The sequence below is a fragment of the Doryrhamphus excisus genome, chromosome 6 (genome assembly GCF_030265055.1).
Source record: "Doryrhamphus excisus isolate RoL2022-K1 chromosome 6, RoL_Dexc_1.0, whole genome shotgun sequence".
Lineage (NCBI taxonomy): Eukaryota > Metazoa > Chordata > Actinopteri > Syngnathiformes > Syngnathidae > Doryrhamphus > Doryrhamphus excisus.
Window position 1 is genome coordinate 10,015,720 of NC_080471.1, and position 25,955 is coordinate 10,041,674.

A 25,955-nucleotide genomic window follows, 5' to 3' on the forward strand; every position below is an offset into this window, starting at 1 on the left:
CAGAAAACGAAGACTAATTCCATCGCCAAGAGCGAAGAAAGCCTTTTTATTTCCAAAGAAAGAAGAAGTTGATGTGGAGTTGTCCCCCAATGAGAGCGAAGGAGGAGGTCTTATCTGTTCTGCGTGTCTTCATCCGTCACCGGGACACACTCTGACTGACTTCACGTCCATGCCGCGCAGGACGGGGAATAACTTCTGCAAGGAGAACCTCGTAGAACCTTGCAGAACCTGCAGCGAGCGAGGCTGTGACCCACTCTCCCAGCCGGCACTCCGTCAGCACAGCTCCGACTCATTGAGGACTTGTTGAGCAAAAGTTGGCCATGGTGACTTTACTGGACGTCTTTGCCTTCTGAGTCCACCTCAAAAGTGTCCCAGCTTGGACCAGTACTTCCAACCAGAACCCCAGCACCCCCCACTCCAGACGTCCCCAGGAGAGCGCACAAGTCAACAGGTAAGAAAGCTTACTAAGTCACGCCTTACATGTTGTTTTAAAATGGCAACAATCATAAACAAAGTAACTCTTTATATGCATTGCATATATTCAATGAAACCTGTAATAAAACTCTCCTATATATGAACGCTAAACCGTACAATAAAATAAGCAAGCCTTCAATTCAAACTTTAAACAACTGACTCAAGTTTGTAAACATGTTTATAATCACTATTATTATTTCATATCTAGAATGTAAGTCACAATATTGTACAAACAAATGTTTAGAATCTCTATTATTATGGCATTATTAACCAAAATAACATCTCAATGTTCATTATCACTATCACTATCTCACTTTAACCAAATACACTTATTAAAGCATTAGTTTAAAATTTTTATTATTATGTCTCCAATTCAACAAATAAAAATATTCTACATAATAATAATAATAATCATAATTGACCAAAATAGCCACCTCTAATCGAAGTCAAAATATTGTACGCACAATGTTTCTAATCACTATTCATAATCATTATTCTCGCTTTGTTAATCAACTCAATATCTTAAACTGAAAATAAAATATTGTACATGAAAATGTTTATAATCACCATCATTATGCAACTATTAACCAATAAACATCTGAAATTGACGTCAAAATGTTGTACATAAAATATTTATGACAGCACTTATTATGTCACTATTAACCACATCAATATTTAGTATTTTTAAGTCCAAATACTCCAAATATAAATGTACAAATAAGTACATTTTTAGTTTGAAAGTGTTCAATAAAAACAATCACCATGTCACTCTCGACAGCTAAAGTAAAAAAAAAAAAAAAAAAACACCACTTAGAAATATTTATTAGTATTGTCATCCTAATCCTATTAAGGATAAAAGTCTTACATTTCAGTTAAAATGGAGCGGCAGTGTCACCAGTTAAAAGAAAATAGCCATAAAAATTATTAAAAACGAACTAATTAGTAGCTGCAAAACATCTTTATTTAGGATATCATTGAAGTTACATTTATTTTAGTGACACATATAATATATAATGTATTTAATGTTTACTTGGTATACATGAACAAAAAAATGCATATTGCATGATTAAAATTGATATTGGACACCTTCATGCAGGCTGACCCACTTGGACGTGCTTGGTGACACTTTTAGGTCCATGCACAGGAATCTAATAGGGACCAGAACACTGGGATTAGGAGGGGGTGTTGAGGTGGCGGGGGGTCCTATCCTAGGAGCTTTCCCTCTTTAGGGGGTCACAGTGGTTGACCCTAACAGAATGCATGTCAAACATAACAGAAACTTTGTAGGAGTTGTGATGCAGCGGTGCATCATTGTGTAGGGGTGGGGTGGGGGGGTGCACACGGTCCCTCAGCCTCAGCCTGGTTCTGGTGAGGGTACAGGAGGACACAAGGGGGGCCTGGAGGCAGCTGATAACAGTCTCCTCGGGGTGGTCCCTCACGCAGAGACGCACTACAGTGGCGAGATAAGACTCTTGCACGTTTGTTTTCATTTTTGCACATGTAGACGTGTGCAAAAAGGTTGGCCGTGTCGTGTCTGGCTTTCAATGTTGCACACAAGTCTGCTGTAATTGGCTGTTCTGTTGACTTCAGCCACCTTTTAATTGTTTGGAGGAGACAATTTATAGCCCAGCAGCAACACACGCTCCCCTCTGTGTGCATGCGCTGTGTGTGTGTGTGTGTGAAAAACAATCCGAGGGGTGGCGTTGGGGGGTGTCAGAAGTTGATCTGCTATGGCATTTTGTTAGGAGCAGGTGCTGCAGGCTGCCGTTCCCTCATAAGGTAAAGTGGCATTAGTGTGTCCAAATGGCAGACTTATATATAGGCTGCCAATTCAGCACATTGTCCCCCCCGCCCCGCGGCCCCCCTAGGCCCCCTGGCCTGCATAGCTCCTCTCTGGATGCTGTCTGACACAACATGCGCCTCCTTTTTTTTTCTCCACCTCTGTCCTCACAATCAGTGCGCTCTCTAAACATCCCAGCATACATTTTTCTTAAACGTGGTTGCGATATGCTATATGGTGTCCAAAGTGCGGCATGGGGTCCGGGTTTGGCCCGCAGCAACAATGTAAAAAAAACATCAAGCGTAAAGTTGAATTGTTGATGCTAATAACTCAAAGCTGACAGGCTGGCTGTGTTTTTCTTCACATAAAAATATTACTATATCAAAACGGTCCCCAAATTTTTAGATTTTTTTTAAATTTTACTTTTAATTCTAGCCAGAGGCTCATATCAAATGTGGCGTCTCATTTGGGACTTGGAAATAAAAAGATGCTAATTTTTACAATGTTTGACGGATTGGTGGTTGGGAGCAGCGGTGAAGAACTACTCCGTCTGACACTGACAGCTGCTTTGAATATTTTGACCCTCTCCATGCAGCTCTACAAGCGACCAGCGCAATAATAAACATGTTGTGGAATGCATACCTCTCTGACAGTCAGCATTGTTGTCTTAGCAAAAGCTGAATAGTTCAAATCAATGACGACAATTAATACATGATAAAAAACTTTCTATGCCGCTTATCCTCACTTGGGTCACAGGGGTATGTTGGAGCCTATCCCAGCTGTCTTCGGGCCTGGACGAGTAAAAATACATTATACATAAAAAAAGTGAAATATATAAAAATGAATCAATTAAATACAAATATACTTAATGTGTCTGCAGAGTGTATAATAGTGTTAATATATTAGTTATTTAAATAATTTTTCAACATAATAATGAAAATAAAAAATATAAAAAATATATCTATTAAAATGAATCTATAAAATACAAATATATTTATTGTGGCTGTAGAGCATATAATAGTGTCTAATTGTATAATAGCATCTAAAGTCATGTACATGTTGTCCATTACATCTGTACATATCATTATACAAAAATGTTTAATTACATGTATAAATATTTACAAAAATAACATAAATATGTAGATATTAAATATTTAAAAATTAATAAAAAATCTAATATATATTCAATATACAGTGATACCTCGAGATACGAAATTACTTCGTTTCGGAAGGGCTTTCGTATGTTGGAATTTTGCCGTAATTCAGTCATATAAAGTATAAATATTGTAGCCACTGGAAAGGAATCTGTTCTTTAATGATAACGTATCATGTTACACAAATGTTAAAAACAATGAGAAAATAATACATGAAAAATGAATACGAATGAAAAATACTTTACCTTTCCAGGTGAGTTTGATGATGGAGGAGAATATCAAACAAAAGTTTACCAAACTTAACTTTTCTACTTAAAAAAAAAATCACTTCATTTTTGAGGACCAATGGTTATTTTCCCTCGACATTCACAGCACGAAAACGTAAGACAATGACTGAGAGCTTTTCGATATTGAACACTTGGCCACGTCACCCTGTTAGATAACCCAGATAGCCAATGGGAGGACACAACAAAGCTCTCACGTGATGCTACCAAATGAATTCTAGGCGGACCGCTTCAATTTCAGGGTGGGACTTGGATTTTTGCTTTCGTATTTTGAATGTTTTTGTGTGAAACGGGACGGAAATTTCTTCAAAATCTTTTTCGTATTCTGAATTTTTTGTATCATGAGGTTTTCACAAGACAATGTTTTTATAATCATATAAAGGAAATATGCTATGGAATATAAAAGTAGATTAAAAAGAATAAAGTTAAATGTTAAGGTTATAATACTTGTATTAAGTGAAATAGTTAATAATTGTATACCTATTATTGTTGTGCGTGAGAATGGGATGATGAGTGTCGTTGCCATGCGTGTTGTTGTGCTAACTTCAACTCTGAGTGACAAATGATGAAATGGAAAAGTTTTGTTGGTAAAATGTATATGTACAGTATACGTACAGTATTACATGTGTATAGTCTTTAGGAACACCCTGTTGTTATGGGATGTCTTCCAGCGTCCTGTAATTCCATCGAGGACATGACATGTTGTCCTCATAAGCATGCTGTGACAGATTAAGTCACTCTCTATGTTGTTCTTTTTAATTATATATCATGTGTCGTTCACTTCTGTCGTTTTAAGCTTGCAGACAAGTCCCTAATTATTTGTCTTTGAGAAGGACAGCAGGCCGCCGGGATGGGACATGTGTTGTACAAACACAAATGAAACATTTAGTCACAAGTATTTCTCCCTGCCTGGTACGTAAGTGCACATTACGAGGCCTATACTTATCTCAGGGACACACCCAAATTGTAGTCCTCAGTGCACCAGAAGAAAGACTGCTCAATGAACATTTATTTATCTGTGTGAGTGTGTGTGTGTGTCTGTGAGTGTGTGTGCTTACTGAGGCTGCATTTACACTGCAGGTCCCAATGGCCAATTCTGATTTAGTGGCTGTATCTGATTGTATTTTTTTTCCTATTTACACTTTGAAATGATCCATGTCTGATATCAGTTTGTTTTTACCTTTCCTGGCACAACCTGTATGTGCACTTGTCCAAAATACACATGAAAAAAGACACAAGTGTCAACATCAGCAACCCACATACTGTAGAAGTAAACAAGCTAGAATGTAGTAAGGATGTCCGATTCTTGTTGTTTTTTTCCCTGCTATATATCCTTAACATCTGTACATCCACGCCTGATTAATATACAGGCTGCCACTAGAGTCTGGACAAACAACAATGCAAATATTTTATAACATTTTTAATTTAAATTTAAAAAAAAAGTTTGCATGTTCTCCCCGTGCATGCGTGGGTTTTCTCCGGGTACTCCGGTTTCCTCCCACATTCCAAAAACATGCTAGGTTAATTGGTGACTCCAAATTGTCCATAGGTATGAATGTGAGTGTGAATGGTTGTTTGTCTATATGTGCCCTGTGATTGGCTGACCACCAGTCCAGGGTGTACCCCGCCTCTCACCTAAAGACAGCTGGGATAGGCTCCAGCAACCCCTCTGATGAAAAACAGTAAAAAAAAATAGAATTAGAAAAAAATGTCCTCCTTTAAAAAATACTATATAGGCTACTGTAAAGTAATATATAAAAAAATAATTTCATACAGTTACAAATATTTTTTATATTATTTTTTTACATTATTTATTATATTCAATGCTGTAATATTACCTATTTAATTATATTTCAAGTAGTTATTTAATTGATAATTAATCATTTATTATTTATAACTATTATTATTATTTTAGTACAATGTATGTACAATATGTATATATGATATATCCAGAATTGATGGAGACATGTCATTCATTCATTCATTTTGTACCGCTTTTCCTCACAAGGGTCGCAGGGGTGCTGGAGCCCATCCCAGCTGTCTTCGGGCGAGAGGCGGGGTACACCCTGGACTGGTGGCCAGCCAATCACAGGGCACATATAGACAAACAACCATTCACACTCACATTTATACCTATGGACAATTTGGAGTCGCCAATTAACGTAGCATGTTTTTGGAATGTGGGAGGAAACCGGAGTACCCGGAGAAAACCCACGCATGCACGGGGAGAACATGCAAACTCCACAAATTCAAAGTATTTTAGCGCTACAGTCAGGGTACCCTGAAATGGTATTTTTTGAAAATGGCTTCCAGAGTGAGAAAATCCGATACCGCCGGCTTGTTGTTGCCATGTAGACAAGCAAACCACTACTTTCTGAAAACGATGACGCCACATCTCCATCACATGACCAAAAGAACAAGTACACGCTGTTAACAACAACAAAAACAACAACAACAACAATGGTGCAATTGTGCTGCAGCCGCATTCTCTTGATATTTTAGTCTTAGACTCCAACTGCCCTGCAGAAGAAATGTCACTTCAGTCCAGACAAAACAGCGCGTTTGCCGTCACCGTTTTGTTGATTTTGTTTGTGTGGATGTGACGATTACTGAAATGACATTGTGTGGACGCAATTTTTAATCCCACTCCCCCAGGAGCGTTCCCAAGTGGACAGGGTCTTATTAACTCATTCCATCCCAGCCATTTCTCAAAAGGCGTCCCTCTCGGTACCGGACATTTTTGACAATTTTGACAGATTTTTTTCAAAGCGCACAGAATATGGTGTTCTTGGGCTATATAGATGTGGAATATACCAAAGGAAACATTAGACTCTCATCTTTCATCAGGAAAGTTTGTTTGTTTGTTGTTTTTTTACCTTTTCCTTTTGTACCTTTTTTGTTTGTCTATATGTGCCCTGTGATTGGCTGGCGACCAGTCCAGGGTGTACCCCGCCTCTCGCCCGAAGACAGCTGGGATAGGCTCCTGTGACCCTCGTGAGGATAAGCAGTAGAAAATTAATGAATGCTAATTTTCTTCTTCTTTTTATCATATCAATGCTTTTTTCACATCAGTGTTTTTTTCACACAATATTCTAACTTATTTCAGACAAAAACTGCATTATTTTCTCATTCAAATTCTTACTTATTCTTGTCGAAATTACAAATTTACATGTAAAATTACAACTTTTCTCTACTTTTCTCTACTTTAAAAAAATTGCTTTTTTCATAGAGGTGCATACAGTGTACACTAAAATGGCAACCTTTTTTAAATGAAAGCTTTTTTATTATTCTTTTCATTCTTTTCCGTGTGTGTCTTGTCTGTTGGCGACAGCAAGAACCCTACTGACTTTGAAACATCAAATGTCATCAAGAAAGCAAACAAATGTCATCTGAGCGACACAGTGGAAGTGGTTGTTTCTTCTAGTGGAAGGCAGGGCATCATTTATTATGTGTGTGTACCTTTAGAACTACTCATTGATGCTCTGTTGGTATATACACACACACACACACACACACACAAACATACACATTTTGTGAAAAAGAAGGAATAGGAGGGTCACCAAATAATACAAGCTTTGGAGAGTGCAGGATACTGACTAATTATTGTGTGTGTGTGACAAAGAGAGAGAGAGAGAGAGAGAGAGAGAGAGAGAACGAGAGAGAGGTAAGGCCCAGTCCTGCGTTGTGTAATTGGATGGAGGGGAGCAGGTGCGACTGCCAGGGTATGAAAAAAGGGAAGGTTAGTCCGATCATTGAGTAGCATCAGAACCAGCTCTGCTTTCTTACTGTACAGTACAAGGTTACATGGTGGCACACACAGGTAGAAAGTTCATTCATTTTATACCGCTTATCCTCACGAGGGTCGCGTGGGTGCTGGAGCCTATCCCAGTTGTCTTTGGGCGAGAGGCGGGGTACACCCTGGACTGGTGGCCAGCCAATCACAGGGCACATATAGACAAACAACCATTCACACTCACATTCATACCTATGGACAATTTGGAGTCACCAATTAACCTAGCATGTTTTTGGAATGTGGGATGCACGGGGAGAACATGCAAATGCCACACAGGGATGGCAGAGATCCTAGTGGTGTGGCCTGCGTGCTAATCACTCGGCAGCCGTGCAGCCGAGAAGAAAATTTGTATGGGAAAATATTACACAAAAAAAAATTAACAAGAAATTATTGCAATTTTAAAAGATGAATAATATAATATAAGGTTATAATTAGGGTTGGGCATCGAGTCTGGAGTATCGATGGGGACCTGGGCTAACATTTTGTGAAAGTGTACTCTGTAAAAAGAAACTTTACATTCATATTCAAGTTGAATAGCCTTGTAAGAAATTGATAAAAAGTTCATATAATGAAACAATTCATGGAGACGTTCAGACATTCCATCCAGAATGAACTCTGGTTAGCGCCCTCATTTACACCATGAAAACATTTGTCATCCTCCTCTAAAAAGTAATGGAATTGAAAAATTGAAGAAAAAGTACAACTTTGTATGAGAAAATGCCTCAGCTTTATGAGAAATAAGTGTTCCCTCGTTTATCACAGGGGATAGGTTCCCAAAATTGGCCACAAAAAGTAAAATCCATGAAGTAGCCAATTTATTTGTTTACAATGATCCAATCCCTTCACAATACACTACTCTTTTCTCAGACAGGCACAACTTTTTCCTCTTTTAAACACTCTCAAAGCTCAAATTTCATTAGAATTTTAAAGATCAAACTACTAGATTGGACACAATGAGTTATTAAGTCGACACAATGAGTTATTAAGTCATTCATCTTTTGCGTTTGCCAACTGCATTTCACTCTTTTTTTGATAACTATACTCGTCTATACCCGCCACCTCCGTTCACAACCTTGGTGTTTTTCTTGACAATAAACTCTCCTTTGAACATCTTGTCAACCACATTACAAAAGTTGCTTTTTTTCTACCTCAAAAACATCGCCCGTCTACAGCCATCACTTCCCTTCTCCTTTGCTGAAGCTTTCATCCATGCATTCATCACGTACAGACTCGACTACGGCAACAGCGTTCTCTATGGCTCACGGTCCAAAGTTCTCACTAAAGTTCAATACATACAGAATCACTCACACCAGAACCCGTGACCACATTACCCCTGTCCTCCAGAGGCTCCATGGGCTCCCTGTCCCTCAGCGCATTCACTTGAAAATCCCTCTCCTAACCGACAAAGCCCTCCACAACCACACTCCCTGTTACCTCACCAACCGTCCCTGCCACATCGAACCAACCTCTGGATTTGGGGAGGTTGTTGCTGTGCAGACCTCAAGTCTTTCAAATCCCTTCACCAAAACCCACCTTTTTAAAACTGCTTTTAAAGTTTAACCTTTTTTTTTCAACTGAATATCTTCCACAATTTTGTGTGTAATTTGCTTTTAAATTTATGTAAAATGTCTTTGAGTTTCTGCAAAAGTGCTATAAAATAAAATGTATCATTATTATTGTTATTATTATTATTATTATCATCATCATTACAACACCCTCTACTGGAAGCAGTAGTAAATACAATACCAAAAATACAACAGAGCACCGCTAGATCGCTGTACTACACCACAATGACCTCAGACCACAATGCATGTTCATATGCCGTTTAAAAAAATATTCAAATTTTCACTTAAAAACCTGCAAAACAGTGACTCCGGAACACTGGCTTGTGAAAAAAATGAATTCACAAAATACTTTATCTAAAAAAGTCTATTTTATGAAAAATGTGTACCTTTTTCATTCATTTTCTCCCACTTATCCTCACGAGGGTCACCGGTTGTGCCAATCACAGGGCACATATAGACAAACAACCATTCACACTCACATTCATACCTATGGACAATTTGGAGTCACCAATTAACCTAGCATGTTTTTGGAATGTGGGAGGAAACCGGAGTACCCGGAGAAAACCCACGCATGCACGGGGAGAACATGCAAACTCCACACAGAGATGGCCCAGGGTAAAAATGTGTACCGAAAAAAGTCATTTTTTAAAATTTTGTAACAATTTGTTTACCAGAAACAAATACAACTTGTAACAAGATCCATCTATTTTCCATGCTGCTTATCCTCATTAAGGTTGTGGGTATGCTGGAGCCTATCCCAGCTGACTTTAGGCGAGAAGCGGGGTACACCCTGCTACTGGGCGCCAACCAAATTACAGCAAGATGAAAGTCGTAATATTTTGAGAAAATGCGGTAATGTTATGACGAAAATGTTGCACTTCTACTAGAAAAAGTAATAATAAATAAATAATAATAATAAAGTAATAATAGTAAAGTAAGCTTGATTGATTGACAGATTTTTGTACTTCATTTGAAAAAAATCCTTAAACTCCAAAGCTAAACAGTTTGCATTTTACTGTACCCAAACTGAACCCAATTGTGACCTCCAAACCGAGGTTTGTACGGAACCGTGATTATGATGTAGGGTTAAACCCCTACCATTGATGCTTAAAAAAATAAACCAGAAATGTTTAGTCACCAGTTTAAAAGTTGGAGTTGAGAAGTTGAGTATAAAAAAGTATATGGCAGCAGCAGCCGCAGCAGCAGCAGCGAGCAAGACGTTGGTGATAATAATGGGTGTCATTGGCAAACACCCCCAGGTTGGTCTTATCCTGCTGAAGAACCAGCTGGGTGGGGTTGAACGTACAAGACAATACAGCAGCGTGGAAGCTTTGATAATCAAATAAAGCAGTCTGAAGACACATTGACTCTTCGCCTTACAGGCTGGCGGGCGTCCCCGCGCCTCGACTCCGCGGGGCCCGCCCCGCGTCTTAAAACAAACAAGAGACGTTTGCTGGCAATGGCGTCGCCTGTTAATGTTACACGTAAAATAATGATTGTTTCTTTCTGTGTTGACTCAACATTGTGGTGCAGCAGGTTTCTATTAGCGCTAAAAGAAAAGGACATGAAATATTGGTGGCGCCGTCATCATTGTGCCTCATTGTGCTGGCAAACTCATCACGATGACTAATCACTACCATGGAGACAATAAAACTACTTTAGACCACAAAATGTATTTATATAGCATCACATAAAGATAACTGCACACGCACACACACACACACACACTAGTTCAAACAGTCAGATCATATTCATAAGAAAACCTGTTTCTAATTGCTCATTTTAATAATGCTTTTCCTTTTTGCGACTTTATCCACCATGAAAATTTACAGTCACAATATTAGGTACACCTGCATTATCCAATATGATGCAACACAAGGGCTGGAAAACCAAAGATTATTGCACTTTTTGCATCACAATACTTATTTAGATTCCAATACACAGCATGGGAAGCTGGTGTCAATGAAGCATTATAAAGACATTATAGAGTGTGTGATACAGCTCTCATATTGGATCTTCTTCGGTTGTGTACCTAATATTTTGGCCGAATTTAATCAACGCCATTGTGACACCGGGATCAGTAACACTTTAAATACCCTAAATTGGACCCGATAGGGTGAACTTGAACCCATTAACCATTTACGTACCGAAGTTGCTAAAGCCATAGCTGCAAATATGTTGCCTCAGGTAGTTAGTACTTTACACCAGGAGATGACGGACATCTATACCTTCAATCTGAGTAACATTTGCTTTGGACTTTATAGCGATTGAATCCTCGTGTGCGTGGCCATGACAGTCCACAAGCAGCACATACAGGAGCAGCGGGGGATGTGGTGGGTGTAGCTGGGGTGGTCGAAACTGCTAATAGTGGTGGAGGCTGCAGTGGTGTTCAAGATCTCGCTGGAAATGACCAAGATGAGGCTGATTAGGAAGAGTAATCACGGCTGGATCAGACATTTTGATAGCGTGGAGACCGGGATCTGACTAAATCTGAGGCTGGTGATGTCATAATATGTAAATTAGATGAGTGAATTTCCTCCCATCACTAACTGGCACTGTACTGAACAATCAGCATCATAATCATACCCTTCCATTGTACTCAAAGACTCACACGGTACTGTTGTTGGCATGACGATTCCTACCTGTTCTCCCCGTGCTCCAGCAAGCATCAGCGGCCAGGTGGAGTTGGCTCTTCTGTCCTGGTTCTGCCTGCTGATAGCCTTTTGCTTTTGTCTTGTATTTATTCCGTGCATGAATGTACGGTGGCGCTGATTGGACAGCATAATGATTGCATAGTAATGCCTCAGGTTTTCCACAGTAAAAAAAACACTCCAAAATGTGCGGTTCTAAAAATGAGGAACGGCTCCTTTCCGTTATTCTAAAGCAGGGGTCTCAAACTCAATTTACTTGGGGGCCACTGGAGCTCGGGTCTGGGTGAGACTGGGCCGCATCAGGTTTTCCAAAAAAAAAAACCCAAAAATGCATTTATTAAAAACAAAAACATTTAAAAAAACTTCACTTTGGTTCCAATTTTCTACAAGAAAAGCTCTGATAAAACATTCCACTGTTCTCAAATATCTTAATTTTTATTTTTCTACACAAAATAAGATGAAAAATATATAAACAAATCAAGAATAAAGAAAATCAATCAATCAGTAATAAATAAATAAATATAATAATAATAATAAAACGGCAAATAATAGAAACTTAAGAAACCACATATAGTTGGTGGGTAGACAAATTATTTTTTCAGATTAAAATGAACAAAGCATTATTAGAGCCCTGTAGACATGACAAAACACGACTATAGTCACATATATACTCTTTTTATTTACAACATATTGCGCAACTGCAGGGTCTTGAGACACATGCTAACTCGCAAACTAGCGAGCTAGCGACCTAAATGGTAGCATTCAAGTTATTTCCTTTAAACTTAAATAGCCCAAAACTTACCACTTCCACACGGATAGGGAGGATAACTATTAACAGTTATTAAGTAACCTTAATAACTTTATTAAGTTATTAAGTAACCTTTAACATGAACATTAATCAAACGTAATAATTTTTTTCTGGGTACATGATACCATACAGCATCCATATCAAACTTGCGCGGGCCGCACTAACATTAAACTTTCATATAAAGGCGGGGGCCTCAAACTAGTGTCCTGCGGGCCGCCGCGTGTTTGAGACCCCTGTTCTAAAGAGTTCTCCAATGACGGAGGAGACAAAAAGGAGCGAAAGAGCCCACAGTATCCACTGTGCATACCAAAATAGAACCCTTGACGGACAGCTCCAGAAGTCTTCACGAGGCACACATCGACGTCAAATGGCACTCACTTTCCCCGGGTTACATTTGGCATTGAGTCGTATTCATAAATGATGCTCGTCGTGACATACTGCTGCCTGAGCACCAGGCTGCTATGCTAGGCCGCAACGTCGTCGTTGCTGACTGGGCGCCCGCCTCGGGTTGCCACCACGTAATCCAAGATGCTCAAATGGTAAAAAGGAGACGTTGGACTGCTGACACTTGAACACAAATGATGCGTTTAACGTGCGAGAGTGATGGTAAATAAGTAAATGAGAAAGCGCTGCCTCAGCAGAGACGTTTAGTGTCGCTCTGCTCAAACCGCTTTAATATGAGAAACATACGTCCTCTCTTGTCTCTTCTTATTGCTGGAGGGCAACTAAAGGAAAACAAATCCTATTTATTCACAAAATAGAACTATATCTTCATCACTGTTTACTAACTGAATGAGGAAACTGGGAGATTTGTTTATCATTTAGATAAAAGGTTAAAGCTTCACGTTAATATAACCATGACAATAAGATAAGTGTCTTACACACATCAAGTGATACAGATAATATTGATGTTCATTATGGTACGGTCCAGTACAGTACATACACAATAATGTGCAATATCTGATCAACCTCCATGTGCAATATTAAGGGCTCTAAATGCAATATACTAAGTTCTATGTGAAGTATTTCCATAATGCCTCATATTAACTCTTTAGCAAGATCTCAGTGTATATACTGGTCATATATCTCATCTCGTTTAATATTATCTGCATACTGTATTGTATATAACTTTGGGAAAAACTGTTGATTTTGTTAATACTTGGGTTGTTTATATTGTTTATTTTTCTATATTGTGTATTTTGTACTGCTTAACTGATTATGTACTCTTGCTGCTGTGCAATGCAAATTTCCTCACTGAGGGACAAATAAAGGCATATCTTATCTTATCTTATATTATAATCAACATGTTGGCATACTGTCAGCATTATTTCATGTTTTTTTTTAATAAAGGCTTCATTTCGGATCCAGTATATACAGTACGTTATACACTACTTTATACAGTATAGTAAGTACAGTCCAGTCTTTTTTCTTTTGTGTCCTCCCTCAGTGGACGTATTTACATTTATGCACACGGCCACTAATAACAGGCTGGTGCTGGCCATATAAATCAGACGCAGCTGAGGTCGCACTGCAATAATTGCCCTGACAGTTAGAACTTAAAACCTTGTTGGGTCGTGATGACGTCGCCTCCAGTCAGGATTCTTCTTACGACTGAGGATGATTTGCAACAAGTGGAACGATCGCTTGTTTATTATTTTTTTTTTAACATACAAATAGACTGAAACACTGAAATTAGTGTTTGTGCAGTCAGCAGCGTGCAGTCTGACAGGAGCGATGCAGCAGATGACAATGAATGAACATTAAACTATAACATCAAACTAACAATATACGTTTTGATCTCCTGCTGATTTTGTCAACTTGCCCTCTTACAAAGAGATGAACAGTTTTATTGCAATAGAGAGAGACAGAATTTAAAACTAAAAGTGATTGAGTGAACTAAATATTTGATTCCAAAGCAAACCATGACTTAATACCGCATGCATGTTAGATGTTTCTTGTAGTTGGTCACCTGGGTTGCACACATTTCAGGAGAGAAACCTCTCTAAAGCCGAAGGTCCCCACCTCCACCTCCACCTCCATACTTGATGGCAAAGAGCTCAATAATTTGGGCGTCATGTGACCATATCACATTCTCCCAAGCTGTTTAGACGGGTCTGTACATGTGTCTTCTTGAGCAGGGGGACCTTGTGGGCACTAGAGGATCTCAATCTGATTACTATTAATACAAATTCATTGCTGATGCTTTTGTTGCTGACAGTGCTCCCAACTCCCTTGACATCATAAAACAGAGCGAGGGCATTTGACTGTGGCCTTGTATTTCTTGGTCTCTTTCTTACCTAGCTTCTTGCTGATGATCTTTTAGTCTAATGCAGTCTTGTGTAGGTCAGTGGTCCCCAAACTAAGGCCCGGGGGCCGGACACGGCCCACTTCCACATTTGACCCGGCCCCTTGAACAATAAAGCATGTACATTTTTCTGTCATAGAACTGGAAATGGTAACCTATTGTGACGTGACTACAACCACACTTTGTTGACCCTGGCACCCTTCAGAGGAAAGAAAAGTCATGTGGCCCTCACTGGAAAAAGTTTGGGGACCCCTGGTGTAGGTAAACAATTTTACATTGCTTTGACGGCTCTTTGGTCTTTCCCGTGGTGGTGGAGATGTTTGAGTGGAAGAGACTATTTCTGTGACAGGTGTTCGTTATCCCAATAATGAGTTGTGATAAGGAGTACTTTATTACAGGGATATTATTTATTACAATTATTACAGGGATAGGACACCGCCTCTTGAAACTACTGGCCTCTGGCAGGAGGTGTACAGCAGCAAAGTCCAAGACGGTTTCTTCCCCACAGCCACACGCATCCTCAACAGCCACTGACACCTTTCCTAAAGTATCCAATAACTGCACCTCATGCATTTATTTTAAGTCTTATTATTAACTTACAGCAGGGGTCCCCAACCACCAGCTGGGAAGCTTTCAGGTGCAATGCAAAAAAAAACAAAAACCTTCCATATATTTGTAAATAACTACTACATACAATTTGGAGACCCATCCCACTTTGTTTGACGGTCCGGGAATGCACATCAATGTGTGTGCGCTAAGGTTTTCCCACGCTGCACAGATGGACTACTATGCTGTATTTTATCCACTTCCTGTCACCTCATATTTGGTCTCAAATGCTCATTGCCTTTTACCACACGTGAAACTAATAATGTTCTCCAGGCTGGTACTGGTGGATGATGGGTCTGTATTCATTCTGTGCTTTTAAATTTGATGTTGTTTCTGTCTTAGATTTACACATACATAAGAAATAAGACACATCAGATCAGAAAAAGGTTGGGGATCTTTAGCGGACCTTCAGGAAGTACTCTTCCTTAATGGCGATGGACATCTACTTGACGTAGTTTTAACCAACTAATGAGCCACAGAGGTAAACTTTTTTTTTAATGAATCTCCCTTGCAGTTAAAGGTCATCCAATGAGACGTTGTTTTGTCTGTTTGGAGTCTTCTCACGGTCTGTGTCTCTTCACGCCAAGACGTTCCTGCTTTTTAGCGTCCGCTTCCCGCACAAGGCCTTCTTTCTTCTGGTGTTTGTGCATACCTCAGCAGCCGGACAAAAGAGATCCTTTTCACGTCGGCCTCTTGTTGTTACAGTCTCTCCAAGGCGCGCTGTTTGCTCAGCGCAGCAGCCTTTGTCTCCAAGACGTGGGACAATGGCGAGTGCCATAATGTAATCTCCTCGGTGTAGTTAGCGTGGGGCGAGGTGCGGACGTATGTGCCGCCGCTTGCCCTGGCCCAGCCTCTCCTTGCCGCCCGCCTTGGGCAATATTTCACGCTAAGTGACTCAGGGGTGAAAGCGTGTTGTTGATGTTCAGCAACACAAAGCTTTTTCACTCATGCAAACATCTCCTCACTGCGCTCAGCAAAGGTGTGCTCACACTGACTTGTCCACACACACACACACATGCTTTAAATAACTTTTTTTTGGCTCCATGGAACACTTCCATTGTGTTCCCATTGGAAATGTGCGCCTCAATTGCAGGGGTGTCCCACATATGGCCCGGGAGGCATTTTTAACTCACAGCTGGTTTTCTATTGGTGTATTGTAAAAGTAAAATAAAGTAATGATGGATGAGACATATTCTTAGACATTACACTAATTTGCATTGTCACCTGTAATACAAAACTAAGTATATATTGACAGACAGTTGTTATTAAAGCAACAGCCATGCTAATTGTTTCATATGCTCATTTTTGATGGCCACTGTCCATGCAGTGTGACGGCTAAATATTATGCTGTGGGGCCAAAAAAGTAGCGACTATCTGATCTTACCCGGATGGACAGGAAGTCCTCGTCAACAAAAATATCCATCCATTCATCATCTATATGTATTTCTGATATCTATATTTCCATATCTAGATTTGTTTCTGCATGCAAAGCTATAACTATTTTCTAAAAAAATATATTTGTAGTTAGTATTTTTAGTAGTACTGTCACATTCATTCATTTTCTACCGCTTATCCTCACAAGGGTCGCAGGGGTGCTGGAGCCTATCCCAGCTGTCTCCGGGCGAGAGGCGGGTTACACCCTGGACTGGTGGCCAGCCAATCACAGGGCACATATAGACAAACAACCATTCACACTCACATTCATACCTATGGACAATTTGGAGTCACCAATTAACCTAGCATGTTTTTGGAATGTGGGAGGAAATCGGAGTACCCGGAGAAAACCCACGCATGCACGGGGAGAACATGCAAACTCTACACAGAGATGGCCGAGGGTGGAATTGAACCCTGGTCTCCTAGCTGCTGTCACATATTATGTAATTAATTACGTAAAATTCTTGAGCAGAATTAATCATGCATACATATGCTCATAAAATATGTCGGGTCACTTCTTCATCATCGGGACAACACCTTCTCATTGTCACTAGACAACCATAAGATGCATTCATGCACACTCCATACAGTCTTTGGTATTTGGGAACTTACTTAAAAGTGAAAGTAAAGCTCCCGCAGCACACTGCAGTGGAGATCCACGCATCCTGGAGGTGCAATGTCAGCGTGGTGGACCTTGTCCTGTTTTACACGGCAGGATCTCATAAATAAAAATGTTTCTTACGTTTCATGAAATGAATGCTCATTACGCTCAAGCCTCATTCAGTATCGGTCACTTTCCTGTGTTAGACTTGTGATGGAAGAATGATGTGTGTTAAACAAATAGTCCTAACCACAAGATAAAGGATGGAGGCTGGAAACGAGTCCAAATGTAATTATTACCCTGTCTAGAGTGGCACTACCCAAGATAAAATACTCATATTGTTGTATTTTTCTGAAAGGATAGCCATTTAAAAAAAAAAAATGGTTTTAAACGTAATGAAGGTGTTCACTTTTTTGTCTCTGCTACAATGTTCTGCTTCCTGAAACAATAATACTGTTCAAAGTTGCTGCAGACATTTAAACATTTCCTCTTAAACAGGGCAATTTATTTCACATTTTTCTTTGTGATATGTGCCCTGTGATTGGCTGGCCACCAGTCCAGGGTGTACCCCGCCTCTCGCCCAAAGACAGATGGGATAGGCTCCAGCACCCCCCGCGACCCTTGTGAGGAAAAGTGGTAGAAAATGAATGAATGTTTCTTTGTGCTTTGAGCATAGCTAATTTGTTATAAATGAGATTGATGATTATATTTTTGTATATTTATTTCACAACCAATTATGTATGTATTTTTCTATCATATTTTGGTTTCCCTTAGATGTAGAGCTTTGGGAGGGCAGGTGGCACAAACATGATAGATGACTGAGTTGCGATTGAGCCTCCATGTCCACACGTCCACAGTGTGCGTGTGGTTGGGTCGGGTCGGATGTCGATACACCGATACGAACACAGTAGTCCATGTTATTGCAATCCTCTTCCACAGTTACATTTTGTAAACTTCCCTAATGGAAAAAGCAATCAAAAGAATTATTTAAAAAAATAAAAATTAAGACATTAATTCATGTAATCACTCCACCAAAAGGCGATGCAGAAAGCAGATGAATTGCAAACATGACCATGTAGAAACCTCTACTACGCCTGGTGCTAAATGAAAAATAATAAAATGATAATAATATACATAATAGTAGAGAAAACACTGATATAAAAAGAAAGATGACTGATTGGTTGGAAGTGGATCATTTCCAGTTGCACTGCCGCTCATTTTGCTTTAATTGTCCATGTGATTAGTGGAGTCCTTGTGCGGCTTCCTGCGAGGCAGAAGTGGGAGTGGTAGCATGGAGGAAGTGTCTGTCTGTCATAGATGTCCATTGTCCTCCTCGCCGTGTGTCCCTGTCTGCACAAGTGGTGCTGACAGCTGCAACAAGCCAACATTTGGACCCGGCATCTTTTGGTGAGCATTCATGCTGTAGGTGTGAACCTCATGGTTGCAACTTTCCCAACCTTCCCAACTCTCTTCTCCCTCTTTGCCACTTGCAAAGGAGGCGTGGGTGCGCCGTGCCGGTCTGCAACACTGACAAAAATTGCAAAGTGCGCTGGTCACACTCTGTTGGCGCAGCGTTGGCTCATCTGGTCTACGCTTGGTCTACGAAAATAGCGCAGATTGAACATGATTTATTGGTTAATTAATTTCTTAGTAAGTAATTCTGGTTGAAAATGTAGCATTTTGGATGGTAAAATGTAGCTAAAAGTTTTACATGACCACTGAAAAATAGATAAGTATTTGTCTAATGCATTTTTTTATTTCAGCCAGATGTTGGATCCTTCCCTTTGAGTGGGTTGAACTTGAGCTTCACTTTTGTCCACTTGCGATTTCTGTGACTTAAGTCTGCATATTCATTTGATAACCTATTGAAAAGGAAAGTTTGACAAAGCAGTATTCAAAGTAGAAAAATACATGCAACCAGAGAGGAATCTCCACTCTCTCATCCTGACATACACATACAAAGGCATGTTTGCATTGTGTTGTGTGGGGATTGAAATATAATACAATATAAATGAAATCTTCAAGAATAAATACTCTTAATGCACAACATAATCATCAAACTTACTTATTTGTTCATATTTCTCACAATGAAAAACTTCATTCTCTGTCTCCTTTCTTCTTTCTGCTCTCTGTGTTGATAGGCGTTCAGACGAACTCGTAATTGTGAGTGAATTGTTTTTATTCATGTACCCGCATGACAATTGGCGTACCCCACTTTGGGAACCTGGGGCCGAGACAATACTTCAAAAGTCAAACACTCGCTAGAGTCGATTAAATGCTAATGTGGACTAAACGTTTCAAGTTCGAGAAGAAGGTGTTTGATTAGATGTTTGTGAACAGAGCAGTAGATCAGTGAAGGATGGGAGGGGGAGCAGAACAGAAGTGCACACGATGGGACACATTCAGACAGGCAGAGTGTTTTCACACACACACACACACACACACACACACAGAACAGCGACATGGGCTGGGTCAGTGAAAGTGCACACATCACACATGTTGTAGGCATACATTCCCACGTACATTCACATGTAGTGATAAAAATGTAGATTTATTTATTAACACTATAATTATTATTTATTAACACTGCTTACATATTGAATTTATAGTGACTTACAGTGTATACTGTATGGGATTCCCACACAATATATCTTTAAGCAAATTTATTTCTCTGCGGTAGCTGCACGGTGGACGAGTGGTTAGTATGTAGGTCACACAGTCAGGCCATTAGGAAGACCTGGGTTCAATTCTCCACTTGGGCATCTCCGGTTTCCTCCCACATTCCAAAAACATGAATGTTAGGTTAATTGGTGACGTTGGTAGGTATGAATGTGCCCTGTGATTGGCTGACAACCAGTCCAGGGTTGTTCTCCCGCATCTCACAGCTGGGATAGGCCCCAGCATACTCACAACCCCAGTGGGGATAAGCGGCATAGAAAATGGATGGATGAATGTTTCTCCGTGTGATTAGTTGAATTCATGATTCAAGTGATGATTAAGATTAGAATCTATCAAATGAATGAACATTTAACATGAAATACATGTTGCATTGTGTGAATACTTCCAATTAAATATCCATATAATATAAATACTTTTAAATTAAATTTTTGTTATTTCTTGTGGCCATGAAAAAAATAACCTGATTAATGTTTTTTTTTTTTTATCCTAGATGTAAAGTACAGAAGTAGAGCGTGACAAAAAGTACTTCATTCAATTGCTCATGAACATAAGAGAGAATAAAACAAAGTCAAGTATAAAAGTTAAGTTACGTAAACTAAGTATGATTTCTGCCGTTTGTCAAAATGGGCTGGAACGAATTACGTCATTTACAGGGTAAATCTCATAACATGAAAATTCCCTGTGGAGTGAATTAATTCCCTATCTCGAGGTAATGGTAATGGTTTTATTTCATTTAGGAAAAAAGAAAAAAAAAGAAGAAAAATAGTCATTCCAAACGACTTATAAAATGCAATTTAGCAAGCAAGCAAGAAGACCGAGTTAAAAAAAATGCTAGTAATACCAAAAAGTAACAAGTACAAAACAGCTCGGAAGATGATAAATACTTCTTTTTGTTGTTTCCCCCCCATTTTTATAGTTCTCTTATATACTGAGAATAAGGCCAAGCTGCAGGCCTCAAATGGCCCCTGCACTACACTTTGTCCACCCCTGATGTTTGCGAAGCACATAGAATTAAGAAAATAAATTCAAAAAGCTTCATATCAACACACAATTGACAGAAGAAGAAAAAACGTTGATGTGAAACTGATCCTTTGATGATGATGGTTTACATTTCAAACTATTTGGTACAACCTCAGGGTCCTTTGACTTTCCGCTGAAATAATGTGTGACTTGTTGACACACTGCAGCATCAAACAATTTGTCAAAAAAAAAAAAATACAACAAAAGGAAACTTTCATCTTCTTATTTTGCCTTTGGCCATCTTTAAGGCGTTCATCTCACAGACAGAGTCAAAGACACTAAAGACATCTTTATTCATCAATCTGCGATCCACGCCCTCTCTATGTGTCTGTGTGTGTCTTGTCTCCGTCATGGGGCAGTCAAAGTTTTGCCCGGACGTCCTCCAGGTGTGAGCGTTTCCCCCTGGAGGCTGCTGTGACATGAGGAAGGTAGAAAAGAGAAAAACGGTCCAGAGGACAAAGTAAAACCGGTTCTGCAGACATTTTGGAACATGTTCAGACGGGTCAGTCAGCAGCGTCTGCTCTAAGACAGAAAAAGAAGCCTTACATAAATCTTTTCCATGATCTTTTACAGAAACTTGTTTTTTGTTTGTATTTATCTTCACAAGAACTTGTTAGCGTAGCATCCTTTGAGCTGTTCATGCTGCCTGGAGAGCAAAAGAATCATTTGCTTGATTACACACATGAATAAATGATCACACATGCACGCAGTTTTCTTTTATTTCTTCATTGTTCTCAATTTGCCTCAAATTGTGGATTCAAACAAAAGTTCAAGCTGCAGCTGTGTGTGTGTGTGAATGCGTGTGTGTGCTTAATTAGCGGCATCCCACTTTCAATTAAGAGTGCCTCCATCCTCTCTCAATTTGGGGCCAACCCCATCCGTGTGACCCCTGCTCAGATCAAAACAGCCGGCACGTTGACTGTTTGACATGACTACTTTAGCAAACTGTCTGTGTGCATGTGTGTGTGTGTGTGTGTCACGGTCTGACCCAGCCTCAGAACACTCTAGAAGCATCTTATCAGAACAGAAATAACATGCATGGCTAACTACATTGGGATTAGCTACAAAGTGACTGTTTGTGCAGCGAGTGTGTGAATGCACTCATTCTCTGCTGATCCACACTGGCTGCCTGTTCTCGAGCCAACGTCCTGCTCAGGTGGGTCAACATGCGCAGGGGAAGCGTTCAGACCCATTCGGGAAAGATCATCAGTGAGGACATGTTGGGTTCATAGACATCGATGTCCAGTGGGACACATTGTGGTTGTTTACAGACATGCCAAGTTACATGAACGGAAAGGCTTAGGCTGTGTTTCAAATACAATTCTTCCATCAGTACACTTCAATAAGTATACTGTGTACACTGTGTACTTGAGTGCACAAATTTAGCTGCCCTAAATCCATGACTGCTGTTGCATACTTACTGAAAATTGACATTTTTCTTCTTTTCTCCTTCTTCTCCTTCTATCTCTTTCCAGCTTTTTGTCTCGTACTGCGCGCTCACCATCTTGAGGGTTTTTTAGTGAAACATCCAAGTACTGACTAGGGGTGTCCTGATCTGATATTGATATCTGATATTGATATTTGATATTTATAGGTTATCACATGGTTTGTCTGGTATCAGACCGGTCTCAGGCTGATACTGACACTTGGGGGCATGATACTGGTCCTGATACCAGACAAACCATGTGATGATCTTATTATCACATACTATTTAATCATGAACTTATTATCACGTACTATTTCATCAAAAGACCATTTATTTTCCAGAAAATTTTCAGTTTATTACATGTATTATATCTAAACAGTGTAAACACAATAATTGCAAAAATATTTCAACAATATTATGTTGACAGAGCACAGACGGCAGCAAAACAAACGCTGTGTGTTCACGCTTGTGCGCTGTTCTCTGATTGGTTGTTTTACAGGCACGATACCAGAGCAGCGCGCTCTGAGTGGACAGCTACGGGGGCTGATACTGGACATGGTTAAACTCTATATTTTATCAGTATCACTGCCCTGGGCTTTGACACGGTATCATTTCGGCCTTTTCCCGTATCATTCATGGGCGGTTTCTAGGGTACAGGGCCAATTAATACTGTAGTATGTGATAATGGTAGATATAATGATATCAACGACAATTGTTGTCTTATCCAAGCAGTTCATTTCAGACAGTGTGTGCTTGTGTATTTAGCAAGGAGTAAGAGGGATGTCAGCTGTGTGGCTGTGTTTTGGTTAAAGGCCAAAAAAGGCTTTGCAACTGAGTGCAAGATAACTCATGCATGTGTTTCCCTTGGTGGCACAGAACCGGGGAAGTTCAATATGACAGTCTCATTGCGCATTTGATGTCGGATTTTCGCAACACTACACCTTGCTGAAACATATACCGCTTGAAACATTTGCAAAGCTTGAGAAACTTCCAAAGGACACTAAAAAGTCATTGGCTATAACGTTATAACTTCTGGAGTCCGACGCAGCCCTGCACACAACGAAAGTTCCTCCTGCACTAAAAGTGCTACATACTGCCAAATCCGTGTACGCGTACTGAGGTTATTGGCGGAGGTCAGGGGCGTTTTTAATAAAGTATTGGCCGATATGGATTGGTTGCCCGTTTGATTGGAGCACCCCTAGTATCCCCCCTAGTCCCCCAAAATATTTCAAAAGAATGCGTTAATTGAACACGTTCATTTTTCTAAGAACATTGAACTGAACAAAGTATTTGTAAAAAAGAACTTGAACTATTATGCGAGTATCAGCGCCACTTTGCAGGTCCAGTTATTACCTGACCTTACTTGGGGGGGAAGACACATAAAGTACTCTACTTCCTTCACACTGCTCCACCCACAAAGCACCCACAAACAAGCCATCCATTGTTAAAGGGGACCTATTATGCTCATTTTTGGCGCTTTGTATAGAGTTGTGGACTCCGATAGAGCAGCTGCACACAATATCCTGCACAAAAAGCTTTCCAGATCGTCCACATTCTGCACCTCTTTCTGCAGTATTTAAATTGACTTCCTATTTCTGCCCAAAAGGATCTGTTTAATTTACTCCACTCCGATGCCCTCCTCCAGGTACGCCCACTCTGCTGTGATTGGTCACACTCCCAAGGACTTCCGGATATGTAGCTCCGCGTTTAGTCATTGATTTCAATGCATTTTGAAATTGAAGTGGTGAACTCTGAATGTGAACTATTCATATTTATTCTCTGTAACTAGTTCATGAGAACTATGAACTTGCACAACACTGCCCGTAGTACTGACAGTGTATGCACTCAAAAGATGAAGTATAAGTACACAAGTGCACCAACTGAGACACAGCAGAGTATAAAATGTGTCTTGTTTGTTTCAGGTGACATTAATGAAGTTTGCAGTCATCCAAAAGTGAGAGGACGGCGTTGGAGTTGTTCGAGTGTCTTCATTGTGAGTCTCTGGCCTTAAAAGCACATTTTTGTTTGTGTTGAATTGAATGCTAGCATGTTTCAACTGATGTGAGCGTGAGTAGCGGGAGTGTTAGAAAACGTTGCGCTGGCTGTCATGGCCACTTTCATGGCCACTTTCAGTCTTCAGTGAGCGGCGGTCTCAATGCCTCCCTTTCAGTGGAACGGGGAAGAAAGGGGGCTTTTTAAGATGCGACCAGGCACCGCTCCAGGAAGGTCGACAGAACACCTTACTGGGATTGGATCAGGGGTCAACTGGTAACACAAGGAGAGCGTGTATGAAAGGTACAGAGGGCAAAGGTTGGGGAAAAGACTGATGCCGCCATATGGCTAATCCTCCCTTTAACAATATTTATTAAGGCGTGCTATGGTGGGAGTGAGCCGTGTCGCTGCCGGGTCAACAAGTGGCCATTTGAATGCTTGGCGCGGCTGCACAGATGAGGTCTGGGGTTTGGTTTCGCTAGCTAATCTGCTGGTCAAGGTCATGTTTCAAAGACCTGATTCTAGTCTATTGTTTTGGTTAAAAATGGATAAACAAGACAAAGTTGCCACCCAGGAAAACATATTTCAGCTAAGTCGTGTCTTTTTCTCGCTTAAAATTCTTTAAATGAACGAGTTGCCCTGCAAAGTTCTGATGGATCATTTTCAACTGTTTTTGGTGTCATGGATGGGAAGGAATAATTCTCTGTTGTAGACGTGCACTGCATCATACTGCGGCTGTGTCTCCAATGGAATACTTCATTACACTTCAATGAGTATACATTGCACACTGTGTACGCACGGAAGTGTGTCAATAGAGACACAGGAAACTGACATCTCCATGTCTAAAGCTTTAGGGTACAATTATTATTCATCTTCAAGACTTTTTACCGAGAGACTTAGACCACAGTGGGTTTCACATTGCACAGCTCGTTTTCTCCACACGGCTGCTTTAATGGCGGTCATTTTCTGAGTGTTAGAACAGAGAGCAGGCAGGAGGTGGAAGCTAACGAGCTAACGATGTAATGACGGTGCTGAGGTTACCTGTTTGGATGAAACAATCTTCTCTCTCTTTCTTGTCTCTTGACTATGCCCGACTACGTTTGTCTGCAATCGGTATTTAACTTTAGTGGTTAACTGTCAATTTTGCCCCCTTTGAATTTGTACCTTTGGTTAATTGATCTGATTTGTGCGCAGATATGATAAGGGAATTATCCTGCAGTGGGAAAGGGGAGGAAAACACGCACGCATGCTCAACTTACTCTAACTCTTGAGTGTAAGTCCTAAGTCCTAACCTGTAACTGTAATCCTTAACTCTAACCTTTAATCGTAACCCTAACCCAGTGCTTCTCAATTATTTTCTGTCATCCCCCCCCCCCCCCCAAG

General features: G+C 40.1%; 1 protein-coding gene across 3 annotated transcripts in view; it reads left to right on the forward strand.

Moving 5' to 3' along the window:
* The first annotated feature begins 120 nt into the window (after positions 1 to 120).
* The window catches only part of LOC131130813 (transcription factor SOX-6-like), a 119,026-nt gene continuing 93,191 nt past the window's right edge, over positions 121 to 25,955 (forward strand). For 2 of the 3 annotated variants that reach the window (XM_058074832.1, XM_058074834.1), the window contains exons 1-2: positions 122 to 451; positions 24,503 to 24,573. The gene's annotated coding sequence lies outside the window, so the exon portion shown is untranslated. Of the gene's footprint in view, positions 452 to 24,502; positions 24,574 to 25,955 lie in introns of all 3 variants that reach the window. The other variant, XM_058074833.1, reaches the window with a different exon arrangement.